The sequence below is a fragment of the Glossina fuscipes genome, unplaced genomic scaffold (genome assembly GCF_014805625.2).
Source record: "Glossina fuscipes isolate IAEA_lab_2018 unplaced genomic scaffold, Yale_Gfus_2 2, whole genome shotgun sequence".
Lineage (NCBI taxonomy): Eukaryota > Metazoa > Arthropoda > Insecta > Diptera > Glossinidae > Glossina > Glossina fuscipes.
The window spans coordinates 12,402,472-12,425,078 of record NW_023998416.1 but is presented as its reverse complement, the minus strand read 5'-3'; the positions used below and the strand labels follow the sequence as shown (position 1 = coordinate 12,425,078).

General features: G+C 32.8%; 1 long non-coding RNA gene across 2 annotated transcripts in view; it reads right to left on the bottom strand.

Moving 5' to 3' along the window:
- The window catches only part of LOC119634223, a 106,235-nt gene that overhangs the window by 68,085 nt on the left and 15,543 nt on the right, over positions 1 to 22,607 (bottom strand). For both annotated transcript variants that reach the window (XR_005246939.1, XR_005246938.1), the window contains exon 2: positions 1,470 to 1,726. This is a non-coding gene — a long non-coding RNA (uncharacterized LOC119634223). The remainder of the gene's footprint in view (positions 1 to 1,469; positions 1,727 to 22,607) is intronic.

Sequence of the window (22,607 nt, the reverse complement as noted above, 5' to 3'; positions counted from 1 at the left end):
ACAAGACTTTCTAATAACTTTGGAAAACTTCCCTCATTACGATCCATTCTTTCTTTTAATTTCATCAACATTTTTCCTATTTATTAATGCGACTAACCCCTCACGGGGTACGTCTCCTACAGGTGTAACACGACAAAGATGCGACAAATGGCCGTAGTATGGTGGATGTGTGCCTAATCGCCTTTGACTACTGGTCATTCACTATGAGCACGTACGCTATACATACTCTTGAAAGCGCATATACTGACGCATTTTTTTGTTATTAAAAAAATTCTATTAGGTAGTCCGAAAATTACTTGTGGTTTTTCACTATAATATAAAATGATTTTTTTTTATAGAAGGCATGAACTTGTTATGCATAAATTAAGTTATTCTGCAGTCTCACGAATCGTTATGCAGCGATCAGCTTTAATCAAAGTTGGCCTACCAGAACGCGGTAAAGCTTTCACTGAAAGTTTCAAAGCCGATATTTCGCAAACCAATTTTGACAAGTTCGTTCTGGTACAGCGTTAATCCCATATATAGCAAACATTGCTCTATGCACTTCTGCAGGTCTTTCATCTTTTTTGAAATAGAAAGTTAAACCACGTCTTACATGTTTACTATGGTCTTCCAAGTCTTACTTACGTCTCGCTACTATAACATAACCGATCACTTTGAATGTTTTTTATAAATAATCCTAATTATCTGTCTAACTATCTGGTGTCGGGAAACGACCTAAAAAAATTTCCGGATTGTCCAACATAGAGGGCACCTGCAATCATAACTAATATTTTCAAGTGAGGACATTCGAGTTTCTTATAATTGCTTAAGTAAACCACAGATATTCAAGGTGCCATTCTAACCCCTTGTTTAGCGTGACTTTGTCCATATTGCAAGAAAATGCATTTTTAAACATAATTTAAAGCAACATTTCATTTATAGGTAACAAGTCAACTAAGGTCTAAGTCAGCATTGGTTAACAAACCTAATTATTAACAGATTCTTTCTGCCTTACAAGCAAGGAGGAAAATCTTCTGACATTAAAATCATTCTTTCATGTTGAATGAAACGCTTTGTTTTATTCCACATCCGAAGAGCTGTATGCAATTCATTCCAAGTAACTGCTCTTGTTGTGTAGTACGTTATTATCAAGTTTTTAAATTCTAATCTGCTTTCAAATAAAAATGAGTTAATAACCTCTAATAAAATTTCTGTTATGTTTTTGCAATGTCTGCTACTTTTTTTTCAAAAGAATTATTTCAGTTAAATCATGTAAATTAAGAAGTACAAAAAGAAAGAAAAAAAAAATGCAAAAATTGAAACTTTTGTAGCTGAAAATGCTTTATTGTTTATTCACCATCAAAGGTTTATTTTAAATAAACTTAATAAAAAGAATATGAAGTGCTTGTAGCAGGAAAAGGATACAAAAAAACAAAAAAAAAAAAAAAACGAAAAAATGGTGAAAAGATAAATAAACAAAAACTTACCGCATAATGTAATATTGCCGAGCGGGTTGTTTGAGAGCGGTTAAATACAATATCCTTTCGTGCAGACAGATATTACAACAAAAGCAATAGAAGCAATAATGGCTGCATACGATACACTACGCTTGCGAGTCTACTGTAGCATACGTTGTTCTATTCTTTATAATATACGCGCGCAGGGAACGGCGACGTTGTAGTTTTTCTATTTTTTAATAAAGTCAAAAATTTTCCACAGCAACGCTGAGAACAGCAAATTAAATCTGAAAAATATACAAAATAGATCATATTTGAAAAAAATATACATTTGGAACCGGATTCTTGCAAAGTAAAGATATAGGAAAACGATACTCTTGTAGTGTGAATCTTTCCTGTTTATATCAAATACGTCATTGAACCGATCACGATCACGATCATTTTCATAGAAATGTTAACTCTCCCGTGACGTGTAGTATCTATATGCATCGGTGACAGCGACTGACGTGGACCACATACGGCAATCATTTATTGGTTTACAACGGTTGAGTGGGATAAAATATGGCACTGATACGTCGCCACGAAAGCGTTAAATGGCTCTGGCTAGCACATGTGCGAAACCATTTGCGGAGACAACTAAAAGCATTGAAGAAGTACTCATAGTTTTACGACGAACTACTCATAATATGCGGTAATATATTGTTATATATCGTGTACCGTTTTCCAATTTATATATTCCACAAGTCTTAAGAAATCAAGTGATCATGCATTTCATTGAAGTCCAATTAAACATTGCTTACAGTGATCCTTTCAAAGTTATTGAAAAAACTGCAAAGTCATTTAAAATACAAGGAAAGAATGCCGTACGAACAGCGGCTACAGACCCATTAACACATGTGTGTCCATCTGTCCGTCTTCTTTTCTTGTGTTTACTCTATAGATCGCAAATTTTTGCAATAATTTGATCACATTTGACACATTAGCCCAAGAACAAATGCTTATGAAAATGTTTCAGATCGGACAACAGTTTCGATCACTTTCTTTATAACGCCTTGTTTTGAAAAATCATATAAATGACTGTAGGGTGTTGCAGGGCTATAGTGCTTTTACTTGTTTTTTGTCGTAGTGATTTTGATACATTTTCCAAAAATGGAATCACGTCTCTTACTCTTTACGCAATTATGAAGTGACAGGGAAAAGAACTCGATAGCTGAATTTGTAAGGGACATCAAAATCCTCATCTCAAACTTTTAAGTCGTCATAATGCAAACTATACTAAGGTATTTCTGCTTGAAGATGCTGCTAAGTAAACAAAATGCTTCCTATAGCTATCTGTTAGCGTATTAGACAAATTGGAAATGAGCAGATATGACATGAACGTATAACTTCCCAGCACGAATTTATTTAAGAGACGGACAACTTTCTCTTCGTTTTTGGAGAAAAAGTCCACAACAAGGATAAATTTCCTTTAGATAAGCAACTTTTTCAAGTTATTCCCGAACTTTCAAAGCATCTACTTCGACGATAATAACAAATATTTTTTCTGAAGAATCAACAGTGGCTTCGCCTCTTTAAAGATATATTCATAAAATAGTAAAGATCAAGCATTTTTCGAGAACCATTTTCAAATTTATAGCATTACGTGAAAGTAGACCAAATTGTTGTTGCATTTGGCTGACGGAGAGTATGTGCTCTAGATCATGAAACTGCCAACTTGCATCTGTAAAATTTGCGACAAACTCGCGGTGATTAAAATGAAGAGCACTTAACACTTTTGTGGAATTCTTCTAATCGTTGACACCAAGTCATCTACGGACCTAATTATTTTATATTTTTTATCTTTCCCTTACTTTTTTAATACTATATCCAAGCACTTAAAACAGATTGATTTCGTGAATTGTGATTGAACTTCGATTTGATCATTTTACACTATAAGGATGTTAGATCCTCTAGCTTAGCTGAAATTAATAGATCTGTGCAGGCCAGCTTTAATAATTCCTTTAAGCGAAAATGTAGTACAATTTTTTACCCAAAATTTTTCTGCCTCGGTGTAGTTCCTTAATATATTGACATCGAGAAATGTGAACTTTTGTACTAAAAAACATGTCTAACATTTCGGAATTAGAAATACAATCTTAAAACGGATCTATTGTGCAGTTCATAATGAAGTACATCGTCTTAAGCCGCATAAAATTTTTGTTTTTATTCTAAATAAATTTCGTACTATCTGCATCCAAAACATCACTAAATAAGCTCGTGGAATGGCCTGTGGGATGACCGCGCTTCCTTCGAACTTATTGAGTGATATGAAACTTTTTGTTGAGAAAATTCTAAAATTAATTTTATTGGGTCGTCAAGGATGAAATTTGAAGATAAGAGATTAAACTCTTACAACTTAAAATTGCACATGACCTCTTGTCTACAAATTTCATCCTTAATGCCCCAATATTTCTTTTATTTTTAATCTTTTCTTATTATTTCAAATATATTTTATTATCGCTTGGCAAACGTTGTTGTTATTGGTTTACTTTGTTTTCTCTTATCCAACACATTATGTAACTAATTTGATTTAAACATTATTTGAAATAAAATTATATAGCAAGACGGGCGTACAACTAGTTAAAAAGGGAAATTGACCAGGTATAGCTTGGGAGAGGACTTTAAGGATATTAGAATGCGCGGCAATAAATTTAAGTTTGGACTTATTTTGCTAAACCGTTTACGTCGATCGCGGAGATATATACAATTTTCAACATAAGATCGTGAGTGATGCAAATGAGTAACCGTGACATTACATGAAGCGTTGCATACGATATAAAGAAATAAATGTTGCCTACGGTGGTGAGTACAGAATTGTGTAAAAAGAAATGAGAGATGAAGAAAAAGTAACGTTTCCTAAAAAGCAGGAACCAAGCAACCAATTGCAGCACTTTCATTGTTACCGCAATTACCAACACAACGTTATGGAATACTGTTAATAAAACAAAAATTCTTTTTCTTTCTCCTTTCGGTTGAAAAGGAAGCATAAACTATGAAAAACTCACAAACTCGCCAAGTATTTCATAAAGGTGAAGTTTTGTAATTAATTGAAAATTTTTTCCCAACCTAACCGTAGCAAATACAGGACAAGAGTACAGAAAAGACATAGAAAATCTTCTGTCATATAAAACGAAACTTAGATACTCTGCCTATTGAAATATTTTCCCTACTTTACACATGAAGCATGACTTTTTTTTTTTTTTTTTCCTTTTTCAATCCCCGTTACTCACGGGATATTCCCCTGAGTAACACCGTGATAAGCAGAAACAAGAAAAGAAAGAGAAAAAGATAGGCAGTGAGCGCTGCCTAACGGTTGCCTGCCAAGTCTGTGTTATACTGTAACTGCAGCCATGCAATCCCCATTGTACTGAGATTTGAGCCTGCGTTGATATTGTTTTCCAACTCACACTGTAAATATCAAAATGAATCAAAAATCGATACTTAGTATGATAAATTGAGAAACTATTTTGTGACGTCATGAGAAGTTGTTTTATCTAAACCGGTTGTAGCGTTGTAAGAGAATCGACAACAGTAGCAGGCTTTCATTCCAAGTAGCGGTAGCGTAAAGGCAACTTGAAAAGTTTGTCAAACATTATTGTTAGACGAGAGAAAAATGTTAAGAAAAAAGTTTTGAAATAGATGAGCAATATATGTAACAGTATACATATACATATATATATGTATATAAATGTATGATAATTTTTTAATTGAAAGTGTAACAAAACGTGACAAAAAATATTGAATTTTATCAATTAATTAAAAAGCGATACTTAAGTCTTTGATGTAAAAGTAAAAGACTAAGTTTAAGTCTTTTGCAAGCAAAAATTCTAATTAATTGGAAAATGCTTCTAATTTTCTTTAAGAAACCCTTTCAAATATTTTATAATGAAATTTGGGTGCGAATAATGTTAAAAATTTCAACAAATATTTGCATTTTCATGCAAATCAAAACTTATTTTAATTCCAACCTCAAAACCAAGCCGCACCGAAGAAAAACCCACATTGTTATAACTGCCAAGCCATTAGAAGAATTAAGCTCTCCCCACGCAAATAACGCCTTAAACGTTACTAACAAGCAACACCAACAACGCGTACAATACGATGACGACGACGACGACGACGACGACGACGACTGCTTCACAACGCCAATTCAAGTTGACAATTCTCAATTTATGTTACTTGTGCTTACAATCTAAAGCATAAAAGGCAAGTTCAATCGAGAAACACAAGCGCACAAGACGAACATTAGACAGCGGTTGAAATGATACACGAAAGCTGTTATTAAAACCGTCTTTCAGTTATATGTCTGTTGGCTGATTTTCATGGCAATACTAAAATCCCACAAATGCAAGCAGGCATGCATGCATGCGTGCATGCATGTGCCATCGTCGTCATAGTCAACGTCTCCGTCAGTCATCATTGCCTTCATGAGCATGAGACGTTTATTTTTGTTATATTGTTTTGAGTTGTCAACACCTTTTGTTATTTCATGTTATAAAATCATTTAAACGCTTGTATTTGAAAATGTGTGTGTGTGTGTGTGTGTGTGTGTGTGTGTATTTGACTGCGTATATATCTACAAACATGAATATCTTTAATTTGTGACAAGTTGGCAACAATTTATGTTAAATGGTGACATGCACATCCATGCATATATGTAGAATCAGCCAAGCAGCCAAAAAAACAAATTTACATAAAAACAATAGTCGTACGCAATTTTCATATACATGCAGCAAACGGTTTTGCCATTCATTCTTGTTGCCACTAATGATCAGGAAGACGGCTTATTATGCTTCTTGTTATAGCTAAAACTGTTACTGCATAGCGTGTTTTATGAAAAATTTATTCGCGCGTAAAAATTCTTCGTGTTCTTCTTAACAGAAATGATTATAAGCTAAACTTTTCTACTCTTAACTTGAATTAGTCAATAATCTTGAAAATTTAATACCGAGAGATTTATTTTATCTATGCTTAATATGCGCTATTCTAAATGCTCTGTGTCTTTTATGCAGCCTACTAATTATGAACTGCTATAACCCAGAAGCAGTTGAGTACAAGGAGGAAGGATTGAAAAAGGATTACTGTCAGATCGGTGCAAATAAGTGAATGGTTCAGATGATAGAAATATGATTGCATATGTGCCTTAAAGGAGGTGAAATGGAAATCTGTATGAAGTTGTGGTGGAATAGCGCTCTGAATAGTGGAGAAGTAGATGAAGCGGCACATTAACAACTTGTGAAAAATATGCTTGTGTTAAATACAAAACACAGTTAGTTCGATTGGTTAAGTTGGAAAACCATAATTAGTCAGCTACAATTTCTGCTCTCTAAAAAAACTTGATACATCCTTCGTAGCCTCCATCTCAGCACGTTTACTGACCCGATAGCAGATATTAAAGGCCTTACGATCTTCAAAATTTTAACAGAAAACTAAAACTTAACAACGTTATTTCTTAGCTTGCTTTAAACATCTGAAATCGGATCGGCAACGTTGCACATATATTGAAGTGTTTCTTTCGTGAAGTATTTTTAATATATTTTAACAGCTTTCGAAACACACATATAATATATAGTATGTTAAGTTTTGCGAATATGGATAACACTTGAAATTATTTGAGGTAGACCGATTCAAAAGCTTGTCTGTCCATCTTTATTTAAATAATTTAATTAGATGGTCTTCAGTCAATTCTTTGGTACTAAATCAAAAGAAATGCGAGAAGATCTCGACTTCAAGACTAAATCTGTTCACAACTTCACACTTTACAGATTCACACCAGTTGTGTGATACGGAGTACACACTTAATATAAGCGTCTCAGTAGCAGTTTTTCTGAAATATCTTCACGAGATAAAAACTTATGAACTTTAAGATTCTTATATCCACCACTGTAAGATGGGGGTAAACTCATTTTGTTTTCTTCCATAATGTAGATAACATCCAAAAAGGAGCTTCCGAAACCCTGTAAGGTATATATTCTTGATCAGCGTGAAATTCTGAGTTGATTTAGCCATATCTGTCCGTCTGTGCTTCTGTGTGTCTGCGTCGTGCGTGTTGTTCGCACTCTGCTGGTCGCAAAAATGAAGATATCGTCTTTCAATTAGGTAGAGACATTGAAAGTTTCTGCGCGCAGTTTGTTATTGACAATGGGCAAAATTGGTCAGAGCAGAAGCGACTAGTGGAGCGTAAACTGAACGCAGCTCAGTTTTTTTAACAAAAATTTTTGGATTTTTGCTCGTCAGTCGGATTTTATTAAAATTGGAAACCTGAAATTTTCCATTTTTATTATAGGAAAAACGTTCACTCTTCAGTTCCAAAAATTTAATCAATCGACCATACCGACACAAAGTTATGAATAATTAGATTTTATTTTTTTCGCTTTTTTGAGGTTTTTTGCTTATTTATCGTAAGGCAAACAACACAGAATGTTTAAAACCATTTCGCACACTTCTCAAATAAAGATATATTATCTCTCCGAAAATAGGTTAATTTTAAAATGAATATGGTAGACACCGCCACAAATGTTTTCTTAATAATACCAGCGATGTGGTCACTAAACAAAAGTACCGAAGTGAAGAGTAGAATCCGTAAAACATAATGGCGGGTATGTGAGATTCGGCCCCAACCGAATACAACTTCCTTACTTGTTTTCGTTTCTTGTCGATTGTGGATACGCCTACGGGCAGATGGCATCCATTTCGGTTCCCAATATTTGTGTACAATTTCACTTTCCTGTCCTTATTCTTGCGATAATGGCAATTTCAGAAAATAGCAGATCGAAGTAATCCATTTTGTATTTAAAGCTCTTTTAATACAACTAAAGGTCTTTGATAAATTTTGGAACATTACTTGCCTTATAACCATTTCATTTTAGCACGAAAGCTCAAAAGGATCAATACGAATACTAGGTAGCTCTAGTTATATTCTATACCATTTGTGGTACAAGGGTATATCAGGTTTGTGAAACACCTACTCTAGCGAGATTATTATACCGATCTTGATTGTACGTCTATTTGGTACAACGATGTGCTTTGGCCCAGACACAAAACGCTATTGAGAAGGCATAGCCTGGTGGATGTGTAACCAAACGATAACCGAGCGCTCACTATAGCTGCGACCAACTTGCGTTGCAAATCTAATATGTTGTTCTCCGATATATACGAAGGTAAGAAAACAGTTTTGATTATACCCTAGACCACTTATTCGACAAGGGTGTATTAAGTTGCGCGGATCTATGCGGAAGGACGGGAGTAAACTTCAGTCCGAATCTAACCTTGGTAACCCGATTTGGAAATCATGTCAGGTCTGATCACTTTCTCGTCCGCTGCCAAAGCTTATTGTTATGTTGAAAAGTCTTTATACGGATAAGTGTGTGCGGCACTCAGTAATGGGCCTTGTCCTTGCACTATACTTGCTTTAACAAAACTCTATTAGTAAGTGAATATGTTGCAATCAAATTCAGGTTTTAACTTCGCATCATTATCGTTGTATAAATTTTGCAGTAAATATTATTTGTTCTTTCTAATTTGAAACTTGCTAGTCAAAGCAAATTGTTACTCTTCAAAATAATTAAGTAATTAATTTCTAAAAGAAACAGGATAAGCAAATTGTCTTCGGTTGTAGCAGAACACTTTAATACCCAACACTTTTATATCAAAAAAAAAAAAAAGAAGAAAAAGTAAACGAAAAAATATTAAATTTTGAAACTCTATTATAATATTAGTTGGGCGTGGCCGATATTTTCCATACCTCTATCATAGACTATACTTGAAAAATTTTATTACTTTATTCATTGTATTCTATGAGTAATGATGTGAAAGAAACAATTTTTTGTTTTTGAAATCCGAGATGTTGTTAGTTTACGTTGTAGGCGTGTCTTTCGTCCTATCGATTGATTTTCAATACTAACCGGCAACTTTTCATGTCTTTGCCTTATTTGACACCAAGGCTTTGTTTAATTAGTGGTAGACAAATACATTCGGTCTTGCGAACAGACAGACATACTTAGATCGATTAGTACTTTGATACCGGCCACGGGTATATATACTTAAAGATTGTCTTCTGATTGTTAGAAACGTTTTGCCACAATTCTCGGGCATAGGTGTAAACAAGTTTAATTCAGAATTGATACGTTCTTGTAGGTGAAGAGTAAGAAAGATATACCTATCTTTTCTACTCGCATATATTTTCAGTAACCATTTCAAGATCTTTACTTATTCACAAAAATTTATCTGTCAGGCAAACGTTGTAACACTAAACGAAAACGGAAATTATAAATTGAGGTGTGTTTTAACTCTCTAAAGGGTTACTTTAAACTACTTCCGTTTGTTTGCACAATTATGTTTAAGCTAAATGAAGTCACGACCTACGTATGTGCAGCAGACCTTGCAAGCGGAGAGAGAGGGAAAAACGTGTTATTGTACGGAAGACACAACAAACATTACGTAGTCGCAAGAAAAACAACAACAGTAACAAGAACAACAACAGCTACAATTACGTTTTGTGAAAAGCATAATTGCATAATAAATTATGCAATCGATCTAATAATATATAATTTAGAAAGAAAGGAGACCAGAAATTATATTAAATGAATAAAATGAAAATTTGCTGGATTGAAAACCTGCTGAAAAGTCTTTAACGTCTACGTATACATTATTATTAACATTGGGTAAAATTCTAAGAAGACTTTACCATACTTAAATGCATGTCAGAGTTAACATAGTTATAAAATAAAATAACAACATATATTGTAATTTGTATACCAGTGCGCCTCTTATTAAGCATAGGTAGCAGATTTTAGAAAGCCAATTATCATTCTATAATTGGGTTAATTACTAGTGCTTTGTGAAAACATACAAGGTTTGCTTATGTCTTATGAAACCCATATTCAACGCCTGCATTCAAAATGTGAAGAAGAAGCTTTTTATTCGGTTTTTTTTTTCTTTTAAAAAATTATACAAATTTTATTTTCTAATTAATAGAATTTAATTTTCTTTTGATGATCTTTTTTCTAAAACTGCTTTTGAGATGAATTTTTCTGATTTGAAATAATTTAAAAAAAGGAAATCACACACAGAACAAGATTTATATATGAATTTGCAAAACGTATTTTCGAGGTAATATGAGTGGTTCATCTTGAAAGTATGGCAAGTCTATTTTTTGTTATTTCGAGTTATTTATGGGGGGTTTGCAGTTCTAAAAATTTCAAAATAGTCGTAAGTGTTAATAAACATATATTTTTATAGCTTCTAATGTTAGATAGTATAAGTTTATTATCCAATAGTGTTGTTAGTGCTGACTGAAAAAAATTAAAGTTGAAAAAGTTGTAGTCTTGCACTTAAGTTATCCGACTTCGCTTTCAAAGTTAATGAATTATTCTAATCATTAGCCAAAGGGATAGTATTTCAGTAGTATCTTCTTTGCTATACCCGATCGCGCTTGTGGAACAAGGATCGATTTAGGCTTGTCTGTCCGTCTTACTTCTTTTTGTTTAGCCTAAAAGCTGCAATTATTGACATATTTTGATTAAGTTTTTATAAGCTTTGGCCCAAGGATGAACCCTACTGAAATTGGTTCGGATCGGACCACTTTCAATCTACACGCTCGCCAATAATTAAAAAAATTATGCCTTTACATGATGAATTTTCAAATTTTATTGGATTTCAATATTATTTTTCAATGCATATATTGCCGAAGGAAAAACAGAATTTTTATTGAATTTAATTACAATGAGAAAAACGCTTCATATGAAAATATTAATCTGGTGCTATCCCACTATCTTCCCTAAATTTTTCCGTTTTAAATGAAATTTATTTTTTATACAAATGATGCTGATGGTATAACAAATATACACAGTCTTGTTTACGGAGAACAACAACACATTCTGACATGGCTGACATGCCGTGTAAACAAAATATAATTTAACATTTCCATATGCTGACATACACTCGCATGCACTGCATGTAAAAGACCGTAATATTAAGCGGAGGCAAAAACTTCCCAAAAAAAGTTGGCATAAACAAATCTTCTTGAATGGTTACCATTACACACTAAAGTTGTATTTATTTCGATCAAAGGGAAATATTATCGTTGCAATGTATTTATGGGGCCGGACAGAAATTAATGTTTACTTTAGGTTTTCGAAATGTTTTTATATTTCTTTTTTTTTTTTTTTTACTTTTATTTAAAACAAATATCTAAAGTTTATAAACATAGCAATGTAGAAGAAGTAAAGTAAAATTGCTGTTTGTAAGTTTTAGTAATTTTTCCCATTCTTCCAATCTTGACCAAACACTTTTTACCGAGAATCTTATAGATAAGTATGTTTATGTTAATGTTAGCAACTCTGCTTTGTTCCTTTCCTTTTTCAGCTAGTCTTTTGGCATCGTATACGAATGTTAAGCAAATACACCATTTTTCAACTTTATCTCTTCTCATAGCTACGTCTATGCTTACTTATGTAAAAAATGGCAAAACTCTTTAATATCATTTACAGGGTCAAGCGTTATGGCTTACATAAATGTCTCCATTTTCCGCGTTTAGGCTCAGTTTCATCGAATCATTGTTTCCCATTTTCGGGCAAAACCTTAAGATGACTAAAATTTATCTAAAAATTAGCCGGAAAGTTCCACTCATCTTAGCTTGCACCAACTCGATGTACTTCATTAGATTTGCACAAGATTTTATTAAGTGCCCTAATCACAGTAAGCGAGCTGTACGGCTAAATAGTACCCCATGTCATACGTGATCAATGTCTTTTTTATAAGCACCATCAAGGTGTGCAGATATACCTTTTCGTCAGGATGTTTGCAAGACTCGGAAGCAAGCTTCAAAAAGCTTCAGAAAATATATGTACTCTTGATCGACATCGATTCTCTAATCTTCCGATTTAAGCATGACCGAATGCCCATCTGTGAAGTGCATACGGTAATCATTCTCTTGGTTTCGATGGAAGGATAGACCCACAATACTACGTAAACTGAAAGGGCTACTAAGTTTTCAAAACTTAGGAAAAAGCCCAACTGACTGAACTTACGTTTCGTAAGGCTTGTGGGTGTACAATAATGCTGGTGGTCTCCCAACACGTATAATTGTTCTTGTGAAGAATATTGATTTTTAGGTTTTAAGCCGGAAACTTGAAGCGACTGCATTTGATAAAATCGGCGAACGGCCACACCCATAGTACAATATAGACTTAAAGCACCTTCGCTTGGCATTCTCTACTAACTACTCATAAATTGCAACAGATATGCATATACATACTCTGTACAAATATGACAAAAACAATTTAAAAAAAAAGGCTTGTCTATTTCAACTCCAGAAATAAGGTATAGTTGGACTCGGAAGCCTATACTCCGCCCATATTAAAAGACGTCATGAATAGAAGTACCTTTCAAGCAAGCTAAAAAAATTGAAATTTGGTTTTTGGAACTATTTTTACCATTTTTTACAGTTTGGTATGTTAGCGAAAAAAAAATATGGGAAAATACTCAAACAAACCAGAAAATGTGGCATACATTTACCTATACCACGTGAATCTATTTGGAAACACTTTGAGGTGTTCATAAAAATATTTAACGTTTTTCAATATGGACGAATCAAACTATGTCTCATTTCTGAATGTTTAGGGGAGCACTCTTAAAGTGTTTGCAAAGCTCTGTTAAAGGAAGTGGTAGGTATCCTTGCTAGTCAAATTCGAATATTTCGTCACAGCGTCAGTTATATATAAGGTTGCGACATTAAATTCGGTTATGGCATTTCTTATTGAATGGTCTGGTGGTTGCGTAATTTGTCTAGTAGTTGTCAACCTAACTTCATCTAAGAAGATATTTTCTGAGCATACAACACCAACACAGTAACTCATTATATTCATTCAACTGATTATTTCAACTGATTTCCTTAAAATCATTTTTCGTTTTTTCTTTTCTCACAATTTAGAGGATGGTACTACCATTACCATTACAGTTGAAGAACATACCTGCAAATACAAATAATGTGTATGTTTGTAATAAAATTTTTCATCTAAAATGTAATCTATCGAGTAGCATTTACAATTCGATTGGGTTTGGGCTTTTAGCAATTTTTTTATTTTTTCTTTTTTTTTCAGATTCATTTATCGTTCGTTCGCTCAAAATGATGTAATTTCGCGTGTTCGTGCAATTCAATTTCCTGCAAGCGGAAATGCTCAAATGAATATTTGAATATTTGAGCTTGTCAAAATAAAAAATAAAAAAAAAAATCAGAAGCAGCTAAGAGTGAAGAGGGAAAACTAAAATTCTATTTGAACCATTTATTTTATTTTCATGTTTTTTTTTTTTTTTCTGCTCACTTGGTAAATATACTAAAATGTAAAATGAAAACTAATACAAATACAGCGAGCGCATAGAAAATTGTGTGCATTGAAAATTGTCTACAATTTCTATTATTCTAACTCGGCTCTTCGGTGTTCCCTTCATTTCCCGCTCCGCAATGTAGTCTAACATTCACGTGGTTTAACATTCACGTTATTCACGTTATTATTGTATACAAAACGCACGCAAAAGCTGTTGGCTGCCTGGTTGAGTAATGTTTAGATTGTTGAAAAAGTTTCTAGCCTATTTGCCAATCCACCTGCTTCTTCCCTGCTTGCCGAAACAAACGAATATGTAAAAAAGTTTTATATATATTTTGTTTCTTTCTTTCGTCCGTTCTTTCCTTTTTTTTTTTTTTTTTTTTTTAATATTTCATGAAGCGAAATAAAATCAACAAAACGCAATAACGTTTCGTTTTATTTCAACGAAAACTTTTTCATTTTCAATTTTTGCGACAAAATATTGTTATTGTATCTCAAATTTTGTATCTTGCCCAGGCTTCCCTTATTTGCCTACCGAAAAATTCTACCCTATTTAAATATTGTCCTCTGTTTTATTGCTATGTTTTTGTATTTCTAAAGCTTTAATTCCTTTTTACTTATGTACACTATCGTTAGGTATCTTCATTTCATCATTCTATATGTTACAATCATTACACAAATTGTACCCTAAAACTTCCCAATTGACTTCAATGTGAAAAGCAGAAATTATTTAGATTAAAATGAAAGATTTTTATAATAATTTACATCTTTTTGCTTTTTTTTTTTTTTCTCTGTTTAATCAATCACTTAGGCGATGTCTTCTATTCGCGTAACACAAGATATGGGATGGTAAGCGAGGAAGTAGGAACCGCAAACTAGGGGCTGTGCGTCCAATTCGCAATTGTCATGCCTTCACCGACTAAACATTCACAATAACAACGCGCGTTTCTTACCTTCTCGAGTACTTATGCGGATACTTGATTGGTGACCTTAATTAAAGAGCGAATAAAATGGATCTACAATTATTTAAAAAATGATATGATATGTGACTCTTGTCCTTTTATTTTTTTTTTTAATTTTAATTATAATATTTTACTTTATCGTTTATGATATACACTTGCTACGAGTGAGAGCGTGCACATATGTTAGGGGTGAAAGCATTCGTCTTAAACCACATCTAATTGCTGGAAAAAGACAGCCAAAGCCACCGAGAAATTTTGTGTACACAATAGCATAGAAAATATAGTAAAAAATAGGAAGAGGAAACTTATTTTAATTGAGTCCGCCTGCACTTTTTTTCGAATCATATTTTTTATACAATGTTTATTTTTATTCATGTTTTCTTTTTCTCTAATTTTTCCGAGTCAAGATAAAAGTCTAATAATGGAAATTAGGCTTTAAATTTGTTTTTCATGAAATGTAAAATCCCTTGGCTTATTTTCATAAATAAATGTTTATGACTTCATTTTAAATAGACGCTTAGTTAAATATGGCATACAGCACCTTGCAACGTTCCTTTCAGAATAAACTTGTATCCACCTTTTTTTTTTACAAATGACCAACCACGGAGAGGGAAGAGATAGAGAAGCGGTCACAGCTTAGTGGGCTTGTGCCAAATCAGTAAATGTTACGCCTTTCCCGACAGAGCATTCATTATAACTATGATCAAAGTAAACTCTACCACATTAAGATTTGATCCCGCGAACATTGATTTATTAGTCGATAGTAGGTAATTGGTAAGTTTTCTGTGTAGGCTCATATCGCATAGCGTAGGCATTAATTTACAAAGATATCGAAGCGTTTATGTCGATGCCAAGCAGCGTCAGGATCTGAATAATTTTCAAACGACGTTAAAATGTGGTTTCTCAAATGAAATGAAGAAATGACCAGACATCTTAAAAAGGCAATAATGAAAATCGAAGGTCAACATATAAATATGCGCAAACGTAATAAGCATCCGGAATGATTTGAAAAGAAAAACAACTAAGAACACTATAGTGGGCCTCGGTTCTAAATACCCTACGCTGCCCTAGAATACATTCCAATCGAACTAGCAAAGACGCCTACCATTTCCCTTCATAGAAACCCTGCTAACAGCGCAAAAAATCGATGTCAAATATTCAGAATTAAGGTATAGTTGGATTCTGTTCATGAATCTGTAGGAAAATACCTTTCAAACCAACTGAAAAAATTCAAATTCTGCGAATAGGAACAGTTTTTACCAATTTTTCTGCAGGTTGGTAAGTTGGCGAAGAAAAGATATGGAAAAACACTCAGATTTGAGACTCTAGCGCGGCGAAACTAGAAAATGCGGCCTGTATTCCCCTACGTAATGCGAATCTATATAAAAGACCTTTTGAATGAATAAAAAAAGCCAGCTTTTCTTTCGAGAATTAATGTTAATGAATTTTTCAAAAATTATATACTTAACAAACGAACACGTGTTTTAGTAACAACGTTAACAGGAAAATACAAATTGAACTTTGTTCTTGGCGAATTCAAATTCGTTTTTTTTTTCTATAAATGACGTATACGTTGTGTTGTATTGCTCTTGCAAAGATCAAAATTTTTTGGTGATTTTTTTCGTACATATATATATGTCAGCATGTGTTAAATATAAAGAGAGAGCGAAAAGAGAGACATGCATACATTACATGGTTCATGGTTCAACGCAACAATGTGCAGAAGATGCCGCGTGCGACCTAAGAAAATGTCAAACAAAGCAAAAAATTGCATTTGTTAAGTAAAGTATTTTTCTTTTTTTTTTTTGTTATCGGAAAACAAAAGCTCTTTATTTTATATTTATTTATTTGTTTAATGTGTTTATATTATGCTGAAATCTGAAATTTTATTCATCACTATTTGTATGAGCAATAATTCTGCTAATGGTTTCTTAATATGACTTCACATTTTATCAAACATTTGCAAAGTAACGAGGGTCCAGCGTTCGTTAACATAAGCTCTACGGCGCACATATAAACATGTATTACATGCATGAAAAAATAAAGACCAGATAGCAAATATAAATAATATTTTGTTATGTCATTTATGTGTTATTGAAGATTGCAGGCTTATCCCATAAATTTTCTAGTTTAAAGTTTTTATATATACACATATATATATATATATATATATATTGTACTCAAAACAGACATTGTACTCAAAACGGTTACAATAGAAAAATAAATTTATATACGTTTGGAAAACGAAAAATTTCCATATTTAATAACCCCTTGACAAATACGAATTAAGAATAAAGCAAAATTTTTTTAAATTTTGCCAACGGCCATTGCTTTGCGAAAAGCCGCCTGCAGTTTAGTATGCAAACCTTACAATTTGTCTATATTTCATGTTTCAGTCTAATGTCTAACAAATATCATCATTTACATCATTAACAGTGAAAAAACGAATTTGAATCCGTTGGAAGCAAATTTCTATTGTTTTTTCTGTGCTAATGACGAGTACGTTGCATATTTGTTAGACATATCATATGTGTTAGTGCAATCTTTGTGCAAGCACTTGTCAAGCAACGGACGAAAGTGGAAAGTGTTTCAGTTTCGTCGCAGACATATACACCATCATATGTGCATGCGTGAAAGAAGTAAGTAAAGCCATTTATTGCTCTAGCCGGGATAAAAGTTTTTAGCGCTCTCGTCTTCTTCTTCATCTTCTTCTAGACTCTCAAATTTGGATAGTTTTATATAGACGTGAACTACCAAACTTTAAAAGAATGGTAAAAATGGTTCCTAAAAACAGAATTTAAGTGCGTTCAGTTTCTTGAACAGGTCTATATAGAATCAGGTGATATACGGGATTATCGTTGCACTTTTTTGGTTTGGCTGCACCATCATCTCGAATTTGACTATTTTCCCATAGTAGTTCTGGAAATCTGAAATTAAATTTGTTTGTTACCTTGTATAAAGGTTATTATTATAGAGATTCATTAGGAGTCCACTAAAACATTTTGCGTTTCCTGATTTGGACATCCAACCTACCCAACTAAAAGAGCCTTGTTAGGGCGTTTACAGAGCTCTTCTAAAAAAGATGGTAAGTGGTTTTCTTCACACACTTCTTTGTGTTGATCCATTTTTCCGCAAAATTTCTGGTAAATCAGCTGAATAGAAAATCGAGTAATTTTCATGACAACTCAAATCAAATGTGGTACCTTTTTGAATACTTTGATCGAAATACTATTAAAACTGAAAACGAAATTCCATTTTTTCATTCGTCAAACACATATGTTTTCGTGACCTTTTGGATGAATAAAACTTCGCAAGGTCCTTTTTTTTTCTTTGCTATAAACAAATTCTGGGACATATTACTTAGGTTTTAGTTAGCAAAGCGCTGAACTGTCTTCTTTAGATTATATTAAACTTTTCTTATGTTATACTTTTTATTCCGATAAGTCGAAATTTGTTCTTATGCTTAAAACACTTATAAATAATCAGTTTTTTTTCTTTTGTTACCTTGCTTTAATGCAACAAAGTAAGTATGAATGGCTTGGTGTTAAAACGAAATCGCGCAAGTAAACTGCTTAGCAAACAAGACAAATAACCGCAAAAATTTTTAAGTCAGTTAGCTTAAAAAGAACACGAAACAGGATAATGAACGGTGAATACAACAAAAAAAAGGAAAAAAGAAAATTTGCTAAGATATGGTTTAGATAACAAAAAACATCAACAACGACAAGGAAGAACATAAAAAAGAAAAGAAAAACTCAAATAAAGTTAGATACAAAAAAATTGTTTTTTTTTTGTTTTTTTTTTTTTTGTTTCAATATTTTATAAACAAATAAATTCTTAAATAGAGGTATAAAAATTTTATTTATTTTTTTTTTTTTTTCTATATAAAGAAATTACTAACTAGCCATAAAGAGATAAAGAGATAATTAGCCAACTTTTAAAAGGGTAAAAATCAGTAGCCGACAATATTAATACTGTAAGAGGATTACATTTTTCTTTCATTGCTATTGCACAGATAACATATTTTCAGGATGATTTACAATATACAAAGCGTAGCATTTTCATACAAAGAGAAAATAAAAAATTCTTTTTTATTTTTAATTTATTAAAATGATAAACTGAAAATTGTACACATTTTTTTTAACAGTCAAACAACATAAATTTTCAGAATGAGCTAAAAAACTAGCACATATGCTATGAATGTGTGTTATAAAACCTTTGATAAAATGAACGACAGCAATTTTTATTTGCCAGTTGAATGTTGGACGTTTGAAATGGGTGTATTTATGTACATGTGTATACATGTGTATGCGTACTGGACACAAAAACTTGACGCACATTATTAGGCGCACTTAACTCTGTCTGACTTTTGTTACGGTTACAGTTGCAGTTATTGCTTTGCACTTCCGACTTTTATATATATATATATATATATTTGCACATTTATGTATACATATATATATATATATATATGTATATATGTATAGATATTTGTCCGCTTTTCTATGCATGGCTTGAGCATTAGAGCCGACTGCACATAGGGTTTAGGAATACACATATGACTTGTTGACTGACATGACGTCGTACATTTACTGACAGCCGAGCGTTATAGCATAAAAATGCCCAGTTATTGCCACTACTACTACTATTACTAACACCATCGCAAACACATTTACTGCATGCGCACCATATGATTTCACTTCAATGATTTTTTGGTCGAATTGAATAGATCTAACCAACACGCAAACACACACATATATACACGTACACGTTATACAAATGCATTCCAGCAGCATACCAACTGTCATATAAAGGCAAAAGTAACAGCAGTAATCATTGCAGTTGTCGTAGTCAACGTATCAAGCTATAAATGCCATACATACAATTGTCTCTTGTTTATGGATAATATGCTGGCAAAGTGCCAAAAAGTATGCAATTCTTTCGCTCTCTCTTTCTCTCCCTCTCTCTCTCTCTCTCTCTCTTACTCTATCTTTCGCATAAACGGGCCTATACATGAACTGCCAAAATAAAGCCTTAAATGCATATTTCCCAGTACGAAACAAAAACAACAGAGAAAAACTCGGAGAGAAGCAAAAAACGAGAAATAAAAATATAAATAAATAGTGAAAATACGTGTAACTAAAAGTAAATATTTAAAAATGCAACAGCAAGTTGCAAAGAGTGTGTGTGCAAAAATTTGTAAAAATAAATAAAAGTTTAATACGTTTTCCCTGCCTGTTCCAATATGTATCTTTCTTATTTATTTACCTCAAATGCAATAAAAAAAAAGAGAAATACTAATAATAATTATAATAATAAAATAAATAAAATAAAACAAACGGAATAAATAACTTTACCAAGTATTTCTCACAACTTATATTGCATTTGTTATCTTTTCATTTGAACATTTCATAAATTAGTTTTGTGTGCAGCTGATGTTCTCATTAAATGCATAAAAACATATGCAGGAAAGGAAAGCAAAAATACAACGAAAAGAAGAAAACAAAAATCGAGGATGATCGCAGGTTTTTAATTTAAGGTTTATTTGATGCTGTGCGTTCGAACTAATGTTGGTGGCGTCGTCTCATCTTCATACTTTTGCACATGTTAGCGCATTTTCCCGGACTTGAGAGCATAGTCTTTGAAATCTCAACATCATCAACGCCGGCATCTGTTCATTCGAGAAAAAAAAACATTTTTTTGTTTTTTTCGTTTTACTTTTTTCCTTTCTGTTCTCTTCTATTTTCCGTTTTGTGGTCAAGGTTGCATTGTGTCTGATGCCGATTAATGTATTCGGATTAAACATGCCTTTTTTGAGCACCAGCAAAATTCCCAAATAATAGATTAAGAACAAGTTAAAGCATCACGATATGGCTAAGACGACAATTAAATACCCTACCTACAACTCTTCAGCTAAAATAACACTTCATCAATTTTCGTCACTATGTAAGGGTTAAACTTTTATACCCACCACCGAAAGATTGCGGTGCTCTCATTTTGTCGTAATGCACCCAGAAAGAAGCTTCAGAGACCCTATGAAATATTCTTGATTAGCGCCAAATGCTGAATCGAGGCAGCCATGTCTGTCTGTTTGCTGATCTTTGCGCCTGCATGGATTTATTTTTTGCTACTTTACTGATCGGAAAAATTACGGTATCAAATGCAACTTCGCCGGAAACATTGGGAATTCTTGCACACAAGTGAATCGATCAAAGGATACGCCCACGGTAAAGCGTAAACTGGAAGAACCTCTGTTTCTCTAAGTAAAAGTCGACACATTACTCACAAATTATCAAACCTGGGAAAAGTAAAATTTTCTAAAATTAATTTACAGAGGACTTTACTCTTTATGGAAAACATCGGCCAAGTTAACATAAAGTTCTAAAGAATCAAAGCTTTGTTTCTTCCACCTATTGCTCATGGGGTTAACAAGAACTTATTCTGTAGATTGTTTGCACGGTTTGTCTTTTATTAGAAAAAAGTGAACATGTCCGCTCGTTCTTATGAAATACCAAAATTTAATTGCTGTAGTTTATCACATTTTTTTTACTCATTATTGATAAGTTACAGTGGAAGAAGCATTGCACACTGTTTACATGTTTTATAGCAAAAATTGAAAACAGACGATCACACACAACATATATTATTTACGATAAAATTGGTATTGCAACGATACAATTAACGCTGGTGGCTATAAAAGATTCGGCCTCAGTCGAACATAAATTTTTTTGCTTGTTTTTCTTCCTTAAAAGGGTATATATAAACTAGTCCCGCCCAATCGAAACGTTAAATGTTTTTTTTTTCGCAAATTTCATTTCTCGCAACTTTGTTTCACATAGCGATATATTCCAAATATGGAATTGTGTGGAAAATGACGATAATATCGATGCAGTCTAATTAATCCACATTTCAATGTCATATCAATGTTAAATTTCATCAAAATGTCTTGAAAATTCTTATAATTTTTACGCGAAAATATGCGGACAGATGGACATATTCTGTTAAATAAGTTTAAAAGAATCGATTAGTATAAAATAAAATGTCGAGTTAATTGAACTGAACAAAAACACCATATTCTCTTATCACACACGACATTACCCGCCGGGTGGCTACTTTCAGATACCAGCGATATCACAGTGATATTTAGTTATTAAAGTAATAAAAACTTTTGTTTGAATTAGAAATAGCTATGACATATACACTACTTTGAAATTGGAAATTCGGTTATAAACGGACTGCATTTGGTGAGAAATTCCAGTTCTTCATTGCATTTTTAACGGGTAGTTAAGATTAAGTCTGAGACATTTCGCTACAATTTATGACACCTGTAATGGGAGCAGAAAAAGCAAACCCGATAGGGTTAGATAAATATCGATATACATAGCAAAGGAATTTCGTACTAATGAAATAGTTCATCTGCGAATCCATGAGCAGGTTTTTCTTTTTCAATAAGAAACATTTTTCATACGCTTTAAAATATTTTATATTCTTAAGGCTTACAATTTCTTTTGTTCTTTCTTGCTTGCTTAGGAACTTAGCTTTTGTTGCATATACGTCTCATTGCATGTTTGTTCGTTTTTAATCATATGACAAACGTAAACCATTTATGCAACATTTGTTTGCTAAATAGCATTTTACGACTTAGGAATATCCTTTTATCATAGTTTACGTTTTTTAATAAATTTTTCTCTTTGCAAATGATGCAACATTGAAAAAAAAATATTTCTATATATATATATATATATGTCATATTTATCTACGTAAGTATATAAAAAAACTCTACAAGATGTGTATGTATTGATGTAATGAAGATAACGATGCAACAGCATCAGCATCAGCAT